The 5662-nt window shown below is 40.6% G+C and overlaps 1 protein-coding gene across 1 annotated transcript in view; it reads left to right on the forward strand.

The window, feature by feature from the left end:
- Nucleotides 1–5485: 5485 nt before the first annotated feature.
- OTULINL (OTU deubiquitinase with linear linkage specificity like) overlaps nt 5486–5662 on the forward strand; it is a 28957-nt gene continuing 28780 nt past the window's right edge. Inside the window, exon 1 of the mRNA XM_027663788.1 lies at nt 5486–5504. The gene's annotated coding sequence lies outside the window, so the exon portion shown is untranslated. The remainder of the gene's footprint in view (nt 5505–5662) is intronic.

The raw sequence follows: 5662 nt of genomic DNA on the forward strand, positions 1-5662 counted from the left end.
AAAGAGACTGCAGAGATAAAGTTCAGAGAGAGGAAAATATCTTTATTTGGTATTTAATAAAGATATTATAAGTATCTTTGAGTAAGAATATTCAGGGATAGTCAGTTCATGGCCGATAGGCCTATGATTCCTTTTCATCCTCCAAAGGATTTATGCATGGGTAGGGATGGCATTTGTGAAAGCAAACATTTGTTTCTGTTTGCATGCTGTGACTTTTCCAGCTTTGCGTGGTTAGGTAAGTAGTGCAAGTACTTGATTAAAGTTGAATCTTCCTCTTGTGTTTGTAATGTTTGGTTCTGACAAATAATCAAGAAACATACTTTTCGCTGTTAGTCAGCTGCAAGGGTTGGAAGGAATAACATTTTACAAGGCCTAAATACTATCTGTTGGTTTTAAAAAAAATTATGAGGAACTGGTAATGCTCTTTTCCATTAGTTCAGATGTGAACGGTTTCTGTACTCCAGTGCTCCACAGAAACTCTCTATCTGCTTTATGAATCTATTCCCAAATAACTTGAGTATTTTTTTCTAACAATCTTGCCTTTCTAGTTTATACTTTAATAATTAGAGTGAAAGCTGCAGCTGAAGTTGTAAAGGTTTTTTTTCAGAGCCTTGGTATTACTGTACTGTGTAATACAGTGTTTTATTTTCCATGGTTAAGCTTCCTTGATGTCAAACACTGACTTTTTGCCCAAGTCAGACAGAGAAATACTAACTTCTGCCATGTTACTTGAGCCTCCCTCTCTGTTGTATTTTAGAGGTGCAAGGGAAAAGCTTTCCAATTGGATAAAAGAGCATTAGATGAAGAATACATCTCTGTGGAAATACTGGAGGTCTTCTATAACAAAGTAGTATAAAGATGAGTTGTCTTAAGTATCAACAGCTGTTGTATTTCTCTTTTATGCTGTGGTGCTGCCTCATTGCAGCTATTTCTTGTCAACAAAGAAGTTTTGGGGTTTTTTTGTTTGGGTTGGTTTGGAGGGTTTTTTGTACATTTCTGAGTTTCTCCAGCAACTGTGTCCTAGTTAGAACAGCTGGGACCAGTTCATCACTGTATGGGTGTAACCCAAAACTGTGTATTCACAATAGCCTTCCATGCTATTTCCCAGAAACTGTTGTCAGTTTACAACAACAACTACTTACACCTTCTGCCCAGAGCAGCCTGACTCCTCAGGCTATAAACTAGGTGCTAAGAGGCCTGCGAGATAGGAGGGTGCCCCCTGTCCTCGCACCCTTTGTGGAACTCCCCCCCAAGGGAAGTACTGGGCATTCCTGCCTGAACTGGAGAATATATAATCTTGGAGTCTTGGAACTTTTTTAACCACTCGTGGGATCCAGAGGAAGACTGCAGACCACCACTCTCAACCAGACTGCAGACCACCACTCTCAACCAGACTGCAACCACCACTCTCGACGAGACTGCAACAGCACTCTCACCAACAGGTTTTCCCCTCTCCCTTTACTTTGGACTCAGGGGGCCCAAAGAACACCACTCTGTTCATGCCCCAGGGTGCTGGGTTACACATTTGGGTTTTGTGGGTTAAAACCAATTGTTGTCTGTATAATCATACTTATTGTATTATTTTATTAAATTGTTATTCTGACTTATAATCTCTCTTTTTGAGTTGGGTTCATTTCCCCTGCTGGTTTACCTTTAAACCAGCAGACACTGGAAGTGAAAATTATGTTTTTACATTGTAGAGAAGTGTTATACTGAAAGATGTTACCTTTAGCAGGGATCGCTGTTCTAATCTTTCTGCTAGAGAACACAATTCCCAGAACTCTGTTTGTACCACACTAGGGAGCTCTGCACGAGCTGTTCTCCCAAGCTGTCTACTTGTATTTCTCCACCTTCTTCCCTTCTGTGCATACTTACAGCTCTCCTACAGCACTCAGTGAGAGGGAATGCAAAAGGGCTCTTTGCTTATTATGGAACAGTTAAAAATGTCTTTCCGAGCTGCTCCTGGCAGAGGGGGTGTAGAAACACTTGTGTTGGGGGAAAAAATGAAGAGATACAAATGGCAAATCCTGAGAGCTGTGTGAGAATTCGTGTTCTTCTGCTGGTTGCTTATCCTTAGTTATGGTGGTGAACATCTGACAGACAGGAGAGGTGTATTAAGCACAGGGACACAGGAATGCACATGCCAGAAGGACAGAGCTTTATGTCCAAAGTGCCCTGTCCTAGAAACAAAGAGCTTAGGTGTAGAGCAGTTTTGTTGGGAAGAATCTATACATATATACATATATAAGAGATCAACCACTTAAATGAGTTATCTATACAAATTTGTTATGTACTAATGTTGTTGCCTTACAGTGTTTTAATGCACACTGTATGGCCTGGCCTTCCTTTGAGGCGACTAAGCAGGCGTTACATCCTAAATCTGTCATTGTGATGGGCATACCTCAGCTTCCTGTTTCCAGCAAGACAGTTGTCTCCACACTGTGGAACTCCTATATAAAAAGTCAAAACTGCTTTAGCTCTTTGTGACAGTGGTGCTTGGCAGAGCATATCTCTCCCAGCAGTCAGACAATGGAGGGAGGATGGTAGCAGAGATGTCTGCTTAGTTGCTCTGTGAAGTCCCATCATTGGTTCCGATGAGGAAAATATGAGGAATGACAGCTGTCTAACATGTGTTTGCCATTCCGTCAGCCACACCTAGTCTGCTTTTTTAAAATGTTTTGATTTGTTCCATAGACAGGACAAATCTAATGTTACAGGGGTCAGAAAGAGGACAGGAAGCTTTCAAAAGCTGTAAGTCCATGTATGGAGACCCAGGGTGTTCAGTTTGCAAAACCTACTACCATCTGCAGCTTTAACGTCAGCATTTGAGGCCTCCTACTAGTTTGACTATACAAATATCCCAGCTTCTGTCAAATTGCTCATTTGCAGCTGACATATTGCCACTTAAAAGTAGTGCCTCAGCTCTGGCTGAGCTCCATGTTGGACTTTATAACATCTCTCTGTATTTGTTTATTCAGCATAAATTATTTTACTACTGGGTGTAGCTCTTTATGAAGCCTGTCTCCTGGAGATATTGCCAGTGGAAGGAAGTATAACTATATGATATTTACCTTACCATGATGCTGTTGTAGTCATACTGTTTGACTCATGCTTAGTACAGTTTGTTTTAGAGTAATACTTGAAGGTCAGTGGAGGAAGGACTGTTCCTACGTTCACTTGGAAAAAAACAAATGAAGCAAAGCACAAAGAGTCACCTCCTTGGGGTTTTTTCACTTGTAATACACAACTGATAGCAGACTGGAGCTATGCATTTCATAGTTATGTTAAAATAATTAAAAAAAAAAATCCAGTAACATTATGTTTGTATGACCTGTAGAAAAGTGCTCCAACATCTTCTGGAACAACTTACAGTAGATGATTCAATTTTTGAAATGTCCTGAAGGTGAGGTATATTGAACACATCAGACACCTGTTAGCAGAGGAGACCCCAAGAGCAAGGCTCTGCAGTGCCTCAGAACTGGGGATCCATATTTAACAGCAGCGATGGTTGTGCATTCTGTTCCTCATTTGTTTCCTGCTGTGCCCCCACCATGTCAGATTCCTTCCCTCACAAAAATGGAAGTTTAGATGGTCTCCCTTTCATTTCTTCCCCAAGACAATTTGTCATGCATTTTTGCTCTCAGTGCTAAAATCAGTTTATTAACATATGTAGACACCATTTGAGCTTTTCAAACAAAACCTGTAACATAAGGATCCAATTATGTGACTGTATAGTTAATGATCCTTTTAAATTTAAAACTCCCTATAAAATTTTACTGGAAGCTTCAAGAGTCTTCAAACTGTCATCCTGAATTGCCACAAAAAGTAGCATTTTTCTGATGTAATGTAAATCCAGATTGTTCAGAGGATATGATTAAAAGTAATTTTGAGGAAATAAAGGCAGAATCCAAGGCAGAGTTCTCCTAACCTTAGAAGAAAGACTTCTGCTTTGTTCTTCTAGTACTATTCAAAATACACACCTTCCTTGTGTAAAATGGATGCAAGAAGCTGAAATGAGGAAGCAGCTCCTGACTCCTCTCACTTTTACTAATCATGCTTGGAGTCCAACCTACCAGGGATGGATAAGACCTTCTGAACTGTGCTGCACTGTCTGCTTTGTGCATACCCATGGGTGGCACCTGGGATCTCTGCATGCCTGACACACTGAGGGAACCATTCCTGCAGGGGCTTGGGGTCTCCTATAGAGAGAGTTCTCCTATACAGAAATCCTATAGACATCTAAAGCCAGATTTCACTGAGACAATATTACTGTGGTGGAAGGTGGGTCCAGGGAAATTTGCATGTACATATATATTTGAGAAGAAGCCATAAGGGAACAGATAGGAAATTTCATTTTTACATTTTCAACAGAGGGGATTTTTTTAAAGAACACGTATGTCATTTATTTGCCAGAAAAGTAGAAATCCTAATACTTGCAGTCTAAATAGCAAAATGTCAAAAGGGCTAAGATACATAAAAAAAGAGAAATCATTGAATCCTTTGTGAGGAAGGTACTGACATCCCCTGAAAGTAGAATTCTGTCTTTGTTGGCACTAACTGCAAAGGGAGATGAGTGCTGCTTATCATCTCAGCGGGGGCTGTATATTCAGCTGAAGAGTCTCCATCACCATGGTATTTTCAGCACATCTCAGTTTGAATCATCAAGCTTCACTTTAGAGATGGAGAAAGCTTCTTAGTTCCCTCCCCCCTTTTTAACAGGTGGTAAAAGGATTTGTTGAAGATAGCATAAAGTTTTGGCAACTGCAAAAAATAGATGTCCATGCTCTGAATTCTTCTCCCGTATCCTAATTAAAAGATAGCGGTCATCCTTCCTTCTGTGTTGTGAAATATACAGTGAAGTATAGCGTATATTAGCTTTGCAGCAGGTTGTTTATACCTGCTAAATGAAGAAGCACATATATTAATTTCAGCTGTAAGCATTGATGGTGATTCTGTAAGGATATGTGAGAAAGAAAATGGCAAATAGAACCAGGATGTTTATCTTTGCAATTCAGCATAAGCCATCAGCCACACAAAGTGTCTTTCAGAAAGGAACATCTGTGGCAGTTTCTGTTAATCGAAAGGACATCTAGATCAATAAGCTGCATTATGAAAGGGGGCATGTGCATGCTCAAGCCCTTGCCTCTCCATGACTTTTCCATCAGCACTTTTGTTCCTCAGTGTACAGGCTACTGCTTTCCTTTAGTAGCCTTGGATTTTATATGTATTTCATTTTCCTGCTTGTTACTAAGTCTCCCTCTTAAGAAAATTTGTTCTTTTCACTGATGGCATTCCATGTTTTGGGTTCAAGTGACTCTTTTCTCTGAAAAGAATGAGCTCCTTTCTTCCCCTTAGTGACCCTGTTTTGCTGTTTCAGTACAAAACAAGCCATTGCTGATCGCTGCTGCGGTTCTTAGTGGAGGTGGCAGAAAGCAGCTTCCTCCTCCTACTTCAGAAGAGAAGCCCAGGGAAGGAGGTGCTCTCATCATCACATCTTATTCTCAGTGAGTCACTCACACCTAGGTCTTAAAATGCTAGCTTTGGTTTGCTGCTTGCAGTTTTGGCAGTGAAACATAAATATTTAGTCACTGTTGCAAAGCCAGGGACTGACACTTCACACACACACACACACACACACACACACACACACACACACACACAC

Source organism: Corapipo altera, unplaced genomic scaffold (assembly GCF_003945725.1).
Source record: "Corapipo altera isolate COAL_440 unplaced genomic scaffold, ASM394572v1 73, whole genome shotgun sequence".
In the NCBI taxonomy this organism is placed as follows: Eukaryota; Metazoa; Chordata; class Aves; order Passeriformes; family Pipridae; genus Corapipo; species Corapipo altera.